Below are 18,236 nucleotides of genomic sequence, written 5' to 3'. Positions count from 1 at the left end.
AGTAAACATGCAGATAATAAATGTTTTTTGTTAAATGTAAGACATAGAAGAAAAATAGTTCAGGGGATTTATTTTTTTTTCTTTTTTTGAATCAGGGTTTCATGTAGCATGGGCTTCCTTGAATAATCTTCTCAATCCACTTTTTATGAACCTAATCCACATTGTTACTAGTTACCCAGTTGGTTGAAGAAGCCAGGAAATTAGTATTTACTGAGTATTGACTCCACTACAGCCGTGAGTCCCACCCCATCTCCTATCTACTCCCCAGAAGACCTTGCATGGGGAGTTAACAAAGACTGGTACATCAAGTTGAGGCAGGACCAATCCCTCCACACTGTATCAAAGCTGAACAAGTTATCTCACTCGAGGGAAGGTGATGGAGGAAGGTCATTGGTTAATTATAATAAAGAAACTGCTTCTCTCTCATAGGTTAAAACATAGGTGGGTGGAGTAAACAGAACAGAATGCTGGGAGGAAGAGGAAGTGAGCTCAGACTCGGCAGCTCTGCTCTCTGGAGCAGATCCCATGCTCCCCTCTCCTGGGCACACGCGATGAAGCTCCAACCCAGCATGGATGTAGGCTTGGCCCAAAGCTTGGCTGTGGATCGTTGTATCTGCTTCCATCAGTTACTGAATGGAGGTTCTATGATGACAATTAGGGTAGTCAACAATCTGATTAAAGGAGAAGGCAAGTTCAGGCAACCTCTCCACTATTGCTAGGAGTCTTAGCTAGGGTCACCCTTATGGATTCCTAGAAAGTTAATTAGCACCAGGTTTTTCCCCTAACCCCATAATGGCTCTCCTATATTAAAATAGCTCTTTCATTGCTCTCCCTCTCAATCCCTCTCCCAGTTTGCCCCATTACCTCATGTTCTCATCCTCCATTTACTCCCCTATACTCCCCTGCACTCAGTTTACCCAGCTCATTTATTTCCCATTCCTGGGGCTATCCTTGTATCCCTTTTAAGGTCCTCCTTGTTACCTAGCTTCCCTGGGACTGTGAATTGTAGTCTGGTATCCATTGCTTTATATCTAATATCCACTTATGAGTGAGCACATACTGTGTTTGTCCTTGTAGGTTTGGATTATCTTACACAGGATGATTTTTTTCTAGTTCCATTCACTTGCCTGCAAATTTCACAATGCTATTGCTATTTTATAGCTGAGTAATCCTCCATTATGTAAATGTATCACATTTTCTTTATCCATTCTTACATTGAGGGGCATCTAGGTTGCTTCCAGGTTCTGGCTATAATGGAGAATTGATTTTCAACAATGAAATCAAATCAACAAGCAAATCTCCTAAACATAATCCCAGCCCTTAGAGCAAGTGTTGGACTTTAAGAAAGACATGGAGGGAGGGGTGACATGACCTGATCTAGTTATGCTCCTATCAAGTGTGATATGGTTTGATGAGGCTATAGTGGCTGGCGTTGCATAGGCAAGGTCTTTGCTCTTGGGGTGGTTCATGTAGCCAGTCTTTTATGAGCACCAGAGGCTCAGAATCTTGTTTTAGAGTTCTATGACAAGCTACACATCAGTGTTTAACCAGAAGAACTCTTAGGGCTCACAGTCATTTATGTTCCTGGCTGCAGTATAAACCAGCAAAAGGACAAATCAGTGTCCACACTGGCAAAAGATGTATCAAACAGAGGTGATTCTTCCTTCAGAGGCTAAAGAAATATTTCAAGTGCCCTGGAAGAAAAAGACATCCAAATCCTCAGGTCTAAGGGTTTTCTGGGCCTGGGATTTGAGCACACATATTTCAGAGCTGCTTACATAGGTATTATAAAAACATACCAAACAAAGAAAAAGGGAGTGTAGTGAGTAAATACTGGACCAACACAAGAGTGATAACCAAAGTCTGCATCTAAATATCTGATGTCAGCTTGATTTCAGGTCTCCATATCCTTTTAGCCAAAGCTAACTCTTCTTGTTGTTACAAAACAATTAACAGAAACAACCTAAAAAATAAGAGTTTGTTGTTGTCCAGAGATCCAGGGTAAAGTTAACTAGGGTAAAGAAGTCACAATGTCAGGAGCTTAAGGCAACTGGTCTCCTTGTATCTGCAATCAGGAAGCTGAAAGCAGTGAATGCTGTTTGACGCTTCTCTCACTTTCTCGTTCTTACACAGTCGTAGACCACAGCTATGGGTGGGCACCACCCTTGTTTAGGATGGGCCTTCCTGCTTTAGCTATCACCATCTAGAAACTCCCTCTAAGATGCACCTAATAGATTGTCGTCTAAGTCATTCCGGATCTTGCAAAATTGACAATCAATATTAATCACCACAAAACTCAAAGACTGTTTTATTAGAGTCTGAGAGTAAAAACAACAGATGAGACAAATTGTAAATGAATATTGGCAAGTGCAGGGAAGACCGAAATGGATGAGAGGAAGCGAAAAAAAAAAAAACTGGGATTTTTCAAATAGATTTCAAGAAAGGCAGGATTAGCAATGGAATCTAAAAGAAGTTGTATGGTCCAGGAGAGTTCAGAGAAAGAGGCAGAACACTTGTCTTAGGAAGTCATAATTAAAAGTTTTTAATATCCAAAGAGAAAATAAAAAGGAGGAAAATGATGTTGTGTTTTCACAGTTAGGACTCAGAATAGTGCATAGGCTTAACAGACAGGAACTTTAAATAAATACAAGAAAGAAACCTGTGAGGTGTATACATACCAATCACATGAATAGCATAGCTATTCCCTCCTGTTTTACCATGTTTTCAGATGTATCAACTTTGCAAACAAATCTCATTACAGGAATAACTTTTCGTTTCCTCTCTAAAATGTTCTCATCTCAGATCTATCAACTTTTTGAGGGATAGTTTTCTGGTCAGTTGGCTCGCATGTCCAGCTGGAATAATTGTTTAAAAAAATGGGCAAAAGTTTCTCTGTAATCATTTTTTGGGGAGGTAGAATTTCATAACACCACCTATGATCCTCTACAGATCCCTGACACTTCCACCTTTTCATATGGAGGATGTCATGCTGCCTTTACTTTAGAAAGAAAGAATGAATTAAAGATAATTATATTAACAGCTCAACAGGAGGCAGGGCCATAGGTGATTGTGAGGGAAAGGTCAACCCCTAGCAACTTTGCATGCCTGGCAATGCCTGTATCCCTACCTAAAAATTTATCCCTGTATGGCTTCAGATGAGATTAATAAGCAAAAAGCCATACCCATCTACTCAATTTCTTATTAATCATTCTAATTTAGAGACATGCAACCACTTTGCCAATGTGTTACCCTTTTCTTTGTTTTCTTATTTTAATCTTTCTGGGTGTTTTTTCTACCTTATTTTATGCCAATACCGAATTTCCATTAACCATAAATCCTGGAATCAAAAGCTCTTCTTCATTTTTCTGTTTTTCACAACTGTCATATTTAATCAGTTGACGCTTCCTCAAAACTGTTCTCAGCACCCTGTTTCTACATTCAGTTTAGAAATTCAGATTTTTGCCATTTCCTGCCTGGACGATGGCAAGCGTGTTTTCTTTCCCTGCATCCTTTTTCCTTCATAGCTTCCTTGATTTCCTGCCACTCTACAGCTTCTTCCTAACACAGTAAGGATCAGTGTGACTCTGAGCTCTGCTTCTGGCCTTTGACAAGCCTTCCAAAGCAAACTGCTTGTGTAGCAGTGTTCAATGAGCCAATAGATATAACTTTGTATTATTTAACAAATTGTAGAAAGAAAGATCTTTGTTTATAAACTGAAGAATATGAACATATTCTCCTTTTCAGATAGAATTTATCATTTCTCATGAGAAAAACAAGGCTGAGGAAATGCCCGCTCATGAAAGGGGCAGAGTAAAAATTCAGAATTTGGTTAAAAGTATCACTAAACCCATGCAAGGTCCACTTTAACACTGGTTATGAGCTAATTATCCACCTGTGGAATGGATAACAATACACTAATTTTATGTTTGTTGAAACTGGCAGTACACTAACTTGATCCGAAAAATCTCCTGTGTTTCACTGTGACTATAGAAGCAACTGTAGTCGTGATTCATCTTCTTACTACAGAAATTGCAGTTTGTCACAGGGAAAGATTCTTCAGTGGCTTTGAAATGAAACACAAACTTTATAGAACGCCATATTCCAAACTTACTGCCTTTCTGCCAGTTGTATTGACAAAGTCATAATTCTCGTGGCATACCATGATCACAAAAGCTGTGTATTTCAGACAGTCTTTTCCTTCATGTGGTCTATCTTTAAGCCTCTTCCTGTTCCATCTGCAACAGTGAAGTTTTCTATAACCTCTAAACAGGGTTATTCCTATCTATCGTGAATTTTCCTGTTCGTTTCTGGGATGATAGAATATATGCTTTCTAAGGCTAGTATTGTCTACTTCCTTTTCAATATTGCCTTCATTATCGTCTTTCTTGCCTTTCCATTTAATAAATCCTGATTTGGTAACCTTTATGCTCTTCTAACATTTACCACATGCTCAACAAATATGTATGGATTAGATCAAATTGACAAAGACTTTTCTCCAGTAAAATTTACATGCTAGGTGCCATCTGCATATAATGTTGCAAAATAATACGGAATGAGCCAAGGGACGTGGAAAAGGTCAAAAGGATTGCCTCGCAAGAACTTGTGCCAGCACTTTTGAACTCAGATAATGCAATGATAGGTCTTTCAGGTAATAGAATATAGAAATAGCTGTTCTAATATTACTCTTCCCAAACTACTCCCTCTATAGACAAAACCTTGAAGTCAAGAGTGACTTGGAAATACAAGAGGACAACTGGACTTCTAGTTACTGGTCTAATACATCTTTGAAAACACACAATTGCTCTCATGATGTTAAGAAGCCACTAAAGAGGACAACTTTGAGCCCAGTATAATTACATGCCACTATTGGCCACCTACTTTGGTATATTAGCACATCAAATTCATAGATTAAAAACTTTAAATTGATGCTTTAGCTTTTATTTTTTATATATTTTTTCTTTCTTTTCACTTTTAATTTATTTTTTAAATTTCATCTTACATTTCAATCACAATTTTTTTAACCCAAGTTTTGATATTTTTTTTTTGTGAAAGAAAGGAAAAAAAAAGTTTCTGCCTCCTCCCAGCCTCCCATTTCCCTCCCCCTCCTCCAACCCTTCTCCCCCTCCCCCCCCCCACTCCTCTCCTCCTCCCTCTCCAGTCCAAAGAGCAGTCAGGGTTCCCTGCCCTGTGGAAAGTCCAAGGTCCTCCCCCGCTCTGTCCATGTCTAGGAAGGTGAATATCCAAACTGGCTAGGCTCCCACAAAGCCAGAACATTACGTAGGATCAAAACCCCGTGCCATTGTCCTTGGCTTCTCATCAGCCCTCATTGTTTGCCATGTTCAGAGAGTCCGGTTTTATCCCATGCTTTTTCAGTCACAGTCCAGCTGGCCTTGGTGAGCTCCCAATAGATCAGCCCCACTGTCTCAGTGGGTGGGTGCACCCCTCGTGGTCCTGACTTCCTTGCTCATCTTCTCCCTCCTTCTGCTCCTCATTGGGACCCAGGAGCCCAAGGCGATGTCCCCAGTTAGTTGTTAGTTGTTTGGGCAGCTGAGGATAGGGAACCTGAAACGACCCTATCCTATAACAATACTGACGAATATCTTGCATATCACCATAGAACCTTCATCTGGTGATGGATGGAGATAGAGACAGAGACCCACACTGGAGCACTGGACTGAGCTTCCAAGGTCCCAATGAGGAGCAGAAGGAGGGAGAATATGAGCAAGGAAGTCAGGACCACAATTTTCTCTTACACCTCTGGTCCCACACCCCTGCTTCCCATGCCTGACCTCACCCCCTCCTGCATTGACTCTTCCTATCAAGTAAGGGCTCCCATGGGAAGTCTACAAAGCCTGGTAGATTTTCTGATATACATTGTATTTTTTCTATGAATGTTTTACTTGTACTCTTGACCATATAATATTTACATAAAAGTCAATGCATTGAACTCTTACGTAGCCATTAACGCTGCCAATATCAAGACATTATATCATCCATGTGTAGTTTATCAGGAAATGAAGAAAACAAAAAAGTATAGGAAACAAATGAATTCAAGGTGATGTATTTGCTCTGATTTCCAATAATCTCTAATTGTTTAAATGATGAGTATTTTTATTTCTATGTGTTCTTTGTACAGGGTAATACATACCAGACAGGCAAACTCTGTGAACCTGTGAAACAAGAGCACATTTGAATATCTTCTTCTGAACAAGGGCGTTTTGCAGTCCAGGTGTTTTGGTAATTGTAAAACACAGAGGGAAAATGAAACCTCACACTGTTGCTCAAATTCACACTTCTGACTACGTGGTGATATGCACAGGCTGGTGCTCACACTGAGCTCTGATGTGTAACTTTTGGGAATAGTGCAGATGTAATTGACCTTCGGAGTGTTTCTCCATCACTTCTGTGACCTGACAGCCTTTCCACTCACTCTATTCTCCATAGTCTGTCTAGCTTCCAATGGACATTATTTCATTATGAAATCAGGAAAATTGACTTTTGATTTTACAAACTCTGCATGAAGTCCTCCTCCACAAAATCCCTAGAAGTCGTCCATTTTCCATTGCTTCTGTTACTTAATGCATAGCCTGAACTAATTTGTGTATGCCTAAGATATAGTATTTCTACTCACATTTTTTTAATCTTGGGTATTATTTTTATAAGTAGAGAAGTTAAAAACAAATGTCTGTGATCATATTTGTTCTAAGATGGGTTTCGAGTGTGTCTAAGATTTTTGAGTCTCAATTCTGTCACATACACACGCTGATCAGAGGGGCAAGTCATTGGATGTACCTGACCAATAGAGGCGCAATTCAGAGGATATACCTGATCACTAGGGGCAGGTAACGTAATGTACCTGATCACCAGGTGAAGGTAAAAAGATGTATCTGATCAACAGAGGGGCAAGTCAGAGGATGTACTTGATCATCAGTTTCTCGGGAGGAAATATGACAGTAATCATGAGTACCATTGAGTCAATTACGCTGAAGACACTGTAAGAGTCTTTAAAATCCCCAACTTTGGTTCTTCTGTTCTACATTCCATGTGTGTTTACTCTTCTCATCTCTCACTTTGGAGCTACTTAGAGATTTAATGGTTTCTAAAACTGTGTGCAAACACAGGAAATCTATTTCTAAGAGCTTAGTGGTTCTTTGTCACACATTCTTCCCACCTTGAATTCCCACAGTAACATTACAGTATATATTTCCATTTAAGAGTATAATGAGGGTAGAATAAAGAGTAGATAAAAGTTAAATTGTTCATTCTCTATCCAACATTTCATGTTGAATTTCTCTTTATCTAAGTGCTGGTATTTTTAATAAGTTGAAATTATTACCTCTATCTCCATACTCTTCAAAGGAAACTATAAAATTACTTCCTAGAAATATTACAAAGTGAGTAGATATTAGCTGTTTTGCTTTTGTTCTCATATTCTGATATATTCTTGTTTCCTTTTGGTTTTGGTTTTCTGAGACAGTGTTTCATATCACCCAGACTTTCCTTAGTCTTAGACGAACCACGTAGCTGAAGCTGGTCTTTAGCTCTGAACCCTATTGACCTCTCCTCCACAGGTGCTGTGATTACAGGAATGGACAACAATACTCAGGGTTTTTTGATATTGTGCAAACAACCAGTCATCTAAAGCATTCTACTATATGTATATAAATGTAAAATGTAAGAAGAAAATATCTTTACTAACCAACTTGGAAAATGTAGTGCATATAAAATTTATAATAAATGTTCACATGTTCAGAAAATATTACATGTAATACATAAGCAGAGATAATTTGAGTCTTTGGTTTAGGAGGTTGCAGTAGGCTTTCTCCTTTTATATTTTCAGCAGATACACTTGGTAGTTAAGGTATTAGACATTTTCCCAGCAGGGCACTGCCTTGTTTTTGGAGTAGGCCACTTCTGCATCTCAGTGAATGCTGTATCTCTTCCTGTTCAGTTGATAACATGTGAAGTAAATCTTAGTCTAAGTCAATCCATTTGGGATAAGAATGCTTCAGATAAAGTTCAGACAAAGGAGAGATGGGATTCTGTGTGGGCACACACTGGTTCAAGCAAGGGGGTTTTCTTCTCTCTCTCTCTCTCTCTCTCTCTCTCTCTTTCTCTCTTCTCTCTCTCTCTCTCTCTCTCTCTCTCTCTCTCTGTGTGCTTTAATTAATATTTACAAAGAATGAGTTTGCTACCTGTTTTTCAGTTGTTTGGAAATTATCAGAGGTCATAGATAGACAGGACCAGACCTGCAAATAAATGTCAACTACTTGCTTATTTTAGAATAATTAAAAAGGTGAATGCCTGAGTCTTCACAGAGGCTGTTCATCTGAAAAGAAAACCCCCTGAAAACTCACTATGGGACCTGTTACTATGTGACAACACACACAAGCATTCTAGCACATCTTATGAGCAGGCACTCACTAGAGTTACTGCAGTTCGGTTCCAAACAACCACAATGATATAAGTGAAATAAAATGAGAAACATGTCTGTCTTGATTTTTAAACAATGTCATCTGTGTTTCTGGTCACTATGATAAAATGCATGAAATAAATGATGTCAACAAGGTTTACTTCAGTTCACAATTTCAGAGGTACAACATGTGGGGTGAGGAGAATAGTGAAGTTGCTGTTCATACCATGCTAGACAGAAAGAAAATTGAAAGTAGGACAAGGCCAGGGCAAGATAGTCTTGAAGAGCATGATCATAGTGACCTCTTTTCTCCAACTAGTCTCCGCCTTCCACAGCTCCACCATAACCCAACAGACTGTTCAAATATATTTCCATCAGTGTATTAAACCATTCATTAGATGAGACCCCTCATAAACTGATCTCATAATTGAAACACACAGAGAATTGTACAATTGTAGTTCGCTAACATTTTAGTTGTCTTCAATATACAATAATAAATGTAAATGATCATATCAATGCATACAAAGTTGTACTTATTCTACATTACTACCAAGTATAAAATAGTATTGTGTCCAAAAATGTAAATTCCTTCATTTAAATAACATCATTGCTAAATCCAAACCTTTGGGAAAATCATATTTTTATTGGTAGAGGATCTTGTCTTGCTGTTTGGGTTAGGCAGTTACTATCACTGTGCAAAAGAGTAGATAAAATAAGCAGAAATGGGGAAAGATGGATTTGTATCATTGTTTCTGGGGTTCTAACTTATAGTCACTTGCTCTGTTGTTTTCTGGGCTCTCGAAAAGCTAAACATCAAGCCATGGGAACCTGGGGGAAGGCAGCTGTTCACATCAACGGGAGAATGAGGAGGACACTGAGGAGAGGCTAGGTGATGAGATACACCCTACTTATTATTCCAGAAAGAATCACTTACTCCACAAACTCGTTGAACATGTTTACAGCATTTCAAATACACAAAGTTTTCAACCCAGGGGTCTCTGGGAATCACAGTCCAGATCCACACTAACATTTCTGCTGGCTGATCAAGGCAGTGGTAGTAGTTTCTGAAAGTTGACTGGGGAACTGTAGAAATTCCTTTAAACAACACCATGATGAATTTTGCTGTATCAAATCTTTGCAGAAGATCATTCAGTAAGAAGAAAAATTGTGAGATAGCCTTTTATCCACAATAAAGTCCATGAAGAATGGGGTCAGCTATCTCAAAATATACTATGGGCTTATCAACTAAGTTCACATAATATCTTAAACCCTTTGCCATTTTAGTAGGTATTACAGCATTGTCACCAGAAATAGGTTCCATTCACAAGAAACCTTTTCTAATTATATATATATATATATGTTTGTGCATACTACATGTTTGTAAGGACAGAAGGTAGCTACCATCAGACTCCATGGAGGTGACTTTACAGGTGGTTGTGAACCACTTTATGTTGGTGTCTGGAGTTGGTTTTTGTCTTCTAGAAGAATATCAATTGCTCTCACCATTGAACCACCTCCCCAGACAAAAGAAATCACTTTAAAATCTGTGCATACAAAACAATGCTTAATCATTAAAGTTATATGTTATCTTGACAATTTATTCACTTTTCCAGTTCTCTTGCTGATTCTACTGCAGTTTCTCGCTCAATCAAAGTCTTGAACCTTTCAAAGTTGAGAGCTTGCTTCATGATCTTCCAATCTCCTTTTAAAGTTGATATTTTGACCTCCTCCCATGATTCACTAAAGCTCTTAAAGGCATTTAGAAGGAAGAATCCTTACCAGACGCTTTTCAGTTTGCTTTGCTGAGATCTTTCCAAAAAATTTTGTAGTAAAACTATTTGACATTTTTTTTTCCAGAAACTAAACTTGATTGTGAGAATTACTCTTTTAGCCATGGGCTTCAGTATGGATGGTGTTTGGTCAGGTATAGAAGCAAAATGGTGGTAAACAACTCTATAACATAAAGCTGGTGAGTTACCAGTTACATAGTCAGTGAGCAGAAATATTTGGAAGGAACTCCTTTTTTTCAGCAGTATGTCTCAAAAGCAGGTTTAAAATATCACACAACATACATTGTAAAAAGTTGTGTGGATAGCACAAAGGCAGAGCAGAGTTAATATAACTCTTAGGGTCCTAAGAATTCTCAGAATAACTGAGCACTGAGATCAACTGAATTGCCAGCATCTGTTTTAGCTGCTAGTAACAGAGCAGGTATATTGGTTAATGTTTTTTCAAACTGACACAGCTGGCTAGGGTCGACTGAGACAGGGAAATCCCAAGTGAGAAAATTCCCCCTTCTGGTTGTTCTGTATGCAAGCCTTTAGGGAATATGACTGATGAATACTGTGCAAAAGCCCAGACCACTGTAGAGGTGGTCCTGGAATACATAAGCAAGCAGGTTGAGCAAGGCATAAGGCGCAATGCAACTCCGTGGTATCTGCTTCAGTTTCTGCCTCCAAGTCCTTGCCTTGAATTCCTGCCCTGAGTTCCCTTTACAATGATCTATGATTGGAATGTATAATCCAAATAAGCTGCTATCTCCCCTAATTGCTTTTGGTCACAGTATTTATCTCAGAAATAGAAATCAAACTAGATCACTGTCCTAGGGTTTCTATTGCTGTGAAGAGACACCATGACCATGGAAACGCTTCTAAAAGAAAACATTTATTTGGGAGGGTTAACAGTTTCAGAGGTTTAGTCCACTATCACCATGGAGGGACTTGGCAGCATGTAGGCAGACATGGTGCTGGAGAAAGGGTTGAAAGTGGAGAAGAGGCTACAACTCGATCCACAGGTGACTGGAAGGGATCTGAGTCATTGGGTGTATGCTGAGCATAGGGGACCTCAAAGCCTGCCCTGAGAGTGGCAGAGAGTGACACACTTTCTCCAACAAGGTCACTCCTACTTCAAGGTCACACCTCCTAATAGCACTACTTCCTATGAGCTTATGAGGGCCAAACAAATACATTCAAACTACCACAATCACCAACCTCTCCTTCGAAGCTTTGAAGGCAAGCAAGGACTTCTAACACTCTGGGTAATTAGCATAATTCAATATAAAATTGGTTTAACAGAGCACACCCAGAAGTCATCTGAGCTAGCACTTGAGGATGACTTCTAGTGGCTAACCTGCCAACATGTGGAGGTTCAACTATACTTGTTGGTTGTGGAAGAGATCTAACTCCTGTTAACTTCAAACATTTTAAATATCAAACTGCATTAGTTTAATTGCTTTTCATTTTATACAATGTATTTTGATCATGTCTGCCTCTCAATTCTTCTAAGATCTATCCCTTTTAACATCAAGTCCTTCCTCTCTTGTTTTCATAGTTCACTGATTCTACTTTGAGGTGCTCATATGCTCAAAGATGATTGAAGCTTTTAGACTTCATTTACATTACTTTGTTTGCTCTTGTAGACTCAAAGAGAACTAAGACTTGGCTGCAGATCAGCAGGCTAAAAGGAATGTGGTAGTTGCATTGATTTTCTACCCAGCCCACCAAAACATTCTCCATTTTAGGAAGGAGGACATCTGTCTTCCACATAGTGCTGTGTTCACTACAGTGGCATTATTACCTTTCTCCAATAACTTTTTGAATACAATCATAATTTGCCTATTTGGAACAAGAGGCCAGCTATTGGCCCAGCTTGTCTTTTTACACATCTCTTCTTATCTTGACTTTTTCTAGCTCTTAAAGACGGGAATGTGAAGCTTTCTTCCACTCAAACACTGATGTATGTTGGAGAATTAATGGTTACTCTAATTTCAAAATTATTATTTATCAGGAACAGGAAAGACACCAACCTTGCTACCACTCACAGCAGAACAAGAAGAACACATACAACTGTTATTTTCCTGTTGCTCATGAACAAGTTTGTATCAGTCTCACCTACAAAGACAATGATAACATCAAATATCTCTGATAATAGACTGCAATAGCATACGATAACCGTGAAAGAGTTTGAAATATTCCTTAAATTCTTGCAACTTGGGAGAGTGACAGGTAATGATTATCTGCTGTGTGAGAAGTGACATTGACAGATTGCTGAAGACAGTTTCCACAAATTTTAATTTGTAAATAAATATCTGGAAAACACAGTAAAATGAAGCCCAATAAGAAATGCTCATGCATTCCAGTGAAAGATACCTGAAGTTGAGTTCACACAGAGTGAGGATTTCATCAGTTCACACATGATACAAACTATAAGGATTATCTGGATATGGGTAGCTTAAGAGGAATTGTGAAAGGGCATGCTCTGTTGTCTTCATTTGTGGAGGATTGGCAGGCTACTCTGGGGAGTTCTACATTACACATAAGCAAATGGTTAAGGCTTATGTAATAACCAGTTACCAAGTGAAATCCCAGGGGAGGACGTCCTCTTACTGATTGATTCTATTCTCGAGTGAAGACTGTTCTCACCTTTTTCCTTTTGGGATTCTGTCTTGAATTATTGTTACTCCACCTGCAACTTTGTTGCCTCATCCACAAATATTCCATGATACTCTCATCATTTTCAATCATGCTGTGATTATAGGAATATGTGGGATCGTTTCCCAGGCCAGACGATAATGTGTTGTTTCCTCCTTGCTTGGTGTTTAACCATGACTGTTCTATAGGATACTTATTAATATCCACTCAGAAGAACTTGGAAATTCATTCATTATTCTTGGAATAAACCATTAACTAACAATTGTTCAATATAGAATTACTGGGTGAGAAAATTAAAGTTCATACAGTAATAAGTCAAGCTCCCTCTTAATTTATATTTACTGGCAGAATATGAGGGGGGTTGAAGAAGTAAAGCAGCCATAATAATGATTCTCCTTTGTAATAAGCCCTGCAGCTGACAGGTAAGCAGAGATTGGAGGGGCAGCATTTTTCATTGCGCGTCCATAGACTCTGCGAAGCTGTCAGATGTTAACGAGCTTACCTTCTGCTCTTTGGAAAAAGGTTAATGGATACAGCACATTTTCCAATGTGACTCTGAAAAACAAAGAATTGCAAAAAGTATGCACTAGTATTTGTTTTAATTCTTTTCCACAAATCCTGTGCAAAATCCAGAAGTTGGAAGCCACATTAAAGTCCTCAGGTGTTAAAAAAGTGTCAGTTTTTATATACATGTGTTGGTACCCTGTTGGTATCAGGGTCCTGATAGTGTTTTGAGCTGTAATGGAAGAGATGAAGATCTGTTGCTGATAATTAAAGTGTGATATAGAGATGGAGCTTTATATAGTTAGGTATCAAACATTTGGCTTTAACCTGTTGTAGGACAAAGTTTATATATATCTACTATTTTTCTAATTTGTCTAATTTATTCTAAAATATACTTTGAAAATATTTATTTATTTTTATTTATGTATATGAGTGTTTTGTCTGCATCTGTGTATGTGCCTTTATCACATACCTGGTGCCTGTGGGATCCCAAGAGGACATTGGAGCTCATGGAACTGGGGGATACCGTTGGTAGACTGCCATGTGGATGCTGGGAACTGAACTAGATACTTTACAAAAACAGTGAATATTCAACCACTGAGTCCTCTCTCTAGCCCTGCCTGACACTTTTTTAAACATTAAAAATACTATTTTTGTTACAGGCTATAGCCAACATACAAAGAGATTAAAGTGACAAGGGTAGCATGCAGCAGCTAGCCTGTTATAGAGTGTTGCTCAGTGATGCCCGCCCTTCTGCCTAGGCAGGGTCCGTGAACCACATGCAGTCTGACCATTCCCCAGATTTTTATTGCACTACCATAGCCTGCACCTGAAAAGCATTATTAAGTTTATGTTTGTGTGCTTTGTGCTATTAATGAAATCACAACGCATATATTCCCATGTGCTTTAGTTTTTTAAAATACTTTCTTATTTTTCCTTGAGAATTTCAAACATACATACAATGAAACAGAATCATCTATCCACTTTATTTCTCTCCTTCAATTCTTGCCAACACTTTCCCCTCTCATCTTTACTTTCTTTCTCTGCCCTCCATTCCCTCACCCTTTTTATGACTCTGACAAAAACTTTTCAGTATTCAGTGGGGACAATACCCCTGCCTCTGTGCCAGAATTTTAGCTGGCTGTATCTTGTGCATATAGACACCACTTCTGTAAGTTTTTGATTCTGTGGCTGTGTTGGGTTCAGATGACACCATTTCCCACAGTATTCCTCTCCAATCATTCATCCTGTCTCCTCCTTTTACACAAAGTTCTGAAAACTCTGGAGCATGGATAAAGGAGGTGGATAAAGAATCTGGATCTAGAACTGAACACTCAGTTTCTTACACTCAACCCTTTGATCACTTATGTGTCTTGAAACTGAGTGTTGCCTGCAGCTGAAAAAAAAAAGCTTCTTTAATCATGATGGAGTACAGCCCAGGTCTATGAGTATAATCATAAAAATTTAGAGACTGATATGAAAACATGAGGATTTAACAATTATCACCATCAGGATGTCTATTGCCTAGGACATCCACTGCCAGTGTATATCAGCCAGGATTATAGTACAGGGTTAAAATGTTCTTCTGTTGAGCAAGTCTCAAGTCCAAACTGAAAGTGGTCAGTTTACCATAAGAATCACGCCACTATTGCACCAGTGAGCACTTCTTCTCCAACAGGTCACTACTGTAGCATGCAGATTCCAGAGCTGGGCAGGACTATAACTGCCATACCTTCCCTGTGGAAGCCTGGGTAGCATCATCTAATTCTAGGAAAGTTAGCCAGCAGGGAAGATGTATCCAGCTTGAGTTGAGAACAAATTTTCTTTATCTCCAAGCAAAATTATAGGATGTCTTCAGCAATCGGGGCTTATAAAGAAATTATGGAAAGTCTGAGAAGGACAATGGCAATAAATTCTATTATTTTGAAGACTTTGGGGGTCTCCCTGACCAAAATGTCCAATGCCTTGAACTGAAAGTATATATAAAAGTCTATGTCTTCTGATAGAAAAATTTCCTAGCTCTGCTGGCTCATTCTTTTCAAACTTTTTTTTTTCTATCCAATGTAGTATGAAGGACTGCTTGTTGGTTCCCAGCTGCCTGGCTAGCTTAGACCTGAAATAATCACACAGAAACTATATTAAATAATCACTGCTTGGCCCATTAGCTCTAGCTTCATATTGACTAATTCATACATATTAATTTAACCCCTTTCTATTAATCTGTACATCACCACATGTCGTGGCCTACCAGCAAAATTTCAGCATGTCTATCTACGGTAATGGCAGCTACATGTTTCTTCCTTACTCTGCCCTCCTTCCTCCCAGCATTCAGCTTAGTTTTCCCTGCCTAGTTTAGTTCTGCCCTGCTATAGGTCCAAAGCAGTTTCTTTATTCATTAACGGTAATCATAGCACACAGAGGGGACTACCACATCAATCCAACATAATATTTTTTGATTATTTGGGAATTTTGCATAATTCACCCTCATCACACTCACTTCCCCAGTCCTTTCATGTCTACCATCTACCCTTGTGTCCTATTTCCCCAAAAAAAGAAGAATAAGAAAAAAAAGAAAATACCATTCTATTTTATGTTACCCATATAGTCACTGGAGCATGGTCAAACGCCCAGTGACCAGTTCTTTAAAGAAAATTGAGTCCTTCCCCAACCCCATTTCTGTGACAAGCCATCAGATGTAAAGGTCTATATTTCAGCATCCCTATCATAATTTTAAGAGTTCTCTTCAATGGCTTCCTGTCTAGTCTCTCTCTCTCTCTCTCTCTCTCTCTCTCTCTCTCTCTCTCTCTCCCCATTTCCCCATCTCTCAGGGTTGGAATGTGAGGTGAGAGGTTGTCACAGAAGTCTTCTATGTCTCTCTTTTTCAACTGGGAGTCTGCAGTCATTGATACCACTGTAAAAGTAGCTTCCTTGCCTTTTACAGTAGTCAGCCACCCCTGGGACAATCAGTTTCATGTGGCTCCTGGTGACAGCAAGAACCACAAATAAACACTCCAGTTGTATTTTGAAGTTATCTGTCTAACTAGTGGATTTTCATAAGGCAGTTTTCATTAACATACTCTTTGGTTAACCAACGGACTCACTATTCGCCAATCTCTTGTACCCATTCTTGCTAATATTTTAGCGCTCAATATCCCCCACATTATCACATGTATTTGAAAAAATCTATTCTATTATATTTTCAATGGGGTTGCAAGATAGTAGGCTTCTATATGTCCCATAACACTTTCTATGTGTTAGCCTTTCCCTCCCCTCTGTTATCTCAAATACTCTGTCAGCCCTCCCTGTTTAAGCTTCTCCACTTTTAATATTTTGTATCTTCTGTTTTATCTACAGTCTGCTATCCAACTTTCTAAACGTGTTGTCCCAACTCAACTGGCCCTGTTCTAGTTTCCTGTTTTCTACTTTCTCTAAGCTGAACACACACAACAACATATTTGAAACTAGCTCCCACATATAAGAAAGAAATGCAGAGTTTGTCTTGCTTGGCCTGAGTTATCTCATTCAATGTAGTATTTTTCAGCCCCACCCATTTAATTGCAGATTTCATTTTCCTTTACAGCTAAATATTATTCCATTGTGTATATGTATGAAGTTTTTTTCTTATCCATTTATTTATTGATGGGAATTTAGACAGATTTCATTGTCTAAACTATTATGTGGAGTGTGGCAGTGAGCATGGACGTACAAACATCTCTGTAGTAGTCTATAAAGTGATTTGAGCATATGACTGGAGAGGTATACCTGGGACATGTGACAATTCTATTTCTAGCTTCCAAAGGAATTACTACTGATTGCCAAAGTGGTTGCCTTAGTTTACACACCCACAAACTGTGTAATAACTTCCTTTACCAAGCCCAGGACATATTTATTTTGTCATTTCTGCTCATGATCATTCTAAGCAGGGTGAGAAGAAATTTTAATGTAGTTTTAATCTGCACTTTCCTTGTGAATAAGGAAGGCAAGCACTTAGCAAGTGTGTCCTAGCCACTTGTATTTTTCATTTTGAGAATTTTCAGTTCAGTTTCATAACCTATTTTTAATTGAGTTGTTTCCTAGTTGCCTAGAAATTGTATTGCTTTGCAACTTTCTAGATAATAACTCAACAGTATATCCTACAATATATGAAGATCTGGCACCTATTTTGTCTCATTCTGTAGGTGGTTAATTCGCTCATGTCATACTTTAGTCTGCTGTACAAATGTCTTAATTTCATGTGATGCCATTTGTCTATTCTTGGTCTATGGAAGTCCTATTCAGGAAATACTTCCCTGTGCATGCATGTAAACTGAAGGGTACTTCTGAGGTTATCCTCTCTCTGCTTCATATCATCAGATAATATACTAAAGTCTGTGATCTATTTGGATCTGGGTTTCCGGAAAGGAGAAGGATCTGGTTTCATTTTTATGTTTATTCAAATACTGTTTTTCAAGGATAAATGTAAAAGCATTATCTTTTCTCCATATTATTTGATGCTGTTGTTTTGTTTTGCCTTTTTGGTATCAGTGACAAACATCATGTAACTCTTGGTGACTGTTCTTATATCTGGATCCTCAGTTATATCTCATTGAATTATGTGTCTGTTAATGCAGTACTACATTGTTTTATCACTAAGGTTCTATAGTACAATGAAAAATTAAATATGATAATAGCTGCTGCAGTATTCTTTTTGACCAATATTGACTTTGTTATTTAACCATTGTCTTTTGTACCTTCATATAAATTCTTAGAACTTTTTCTGCTTATGAAGAATATCAATGGGATTTTGACTGTATTTCATTAAATCTATAGTTTTGGTGGAATGATCATTTTTACAAGATTAATTCTTATAATCCATGAGCAAGGGATATGTGTTTATCTTCCACTACAAT

Source organism: Microtus oregoni, unplaced genomic scaffold (assembly GCF_018167655.1).
Source record: "Microtus oregoni isolate MIOR12 unplaced genomic scaffold, Mior012 000017F_ref0000208, whole genome shotgun sequence".
Classification (NCBI taxonomy): domain Eukaryota; kingdom Metazoa; phylum Chordata; class Mammalia; order Rodentia; family Cricetidae; genus Microtus; species Microtus oregoni.
This window is presented reverse-complemented; position numbering follows the sequence as displayed.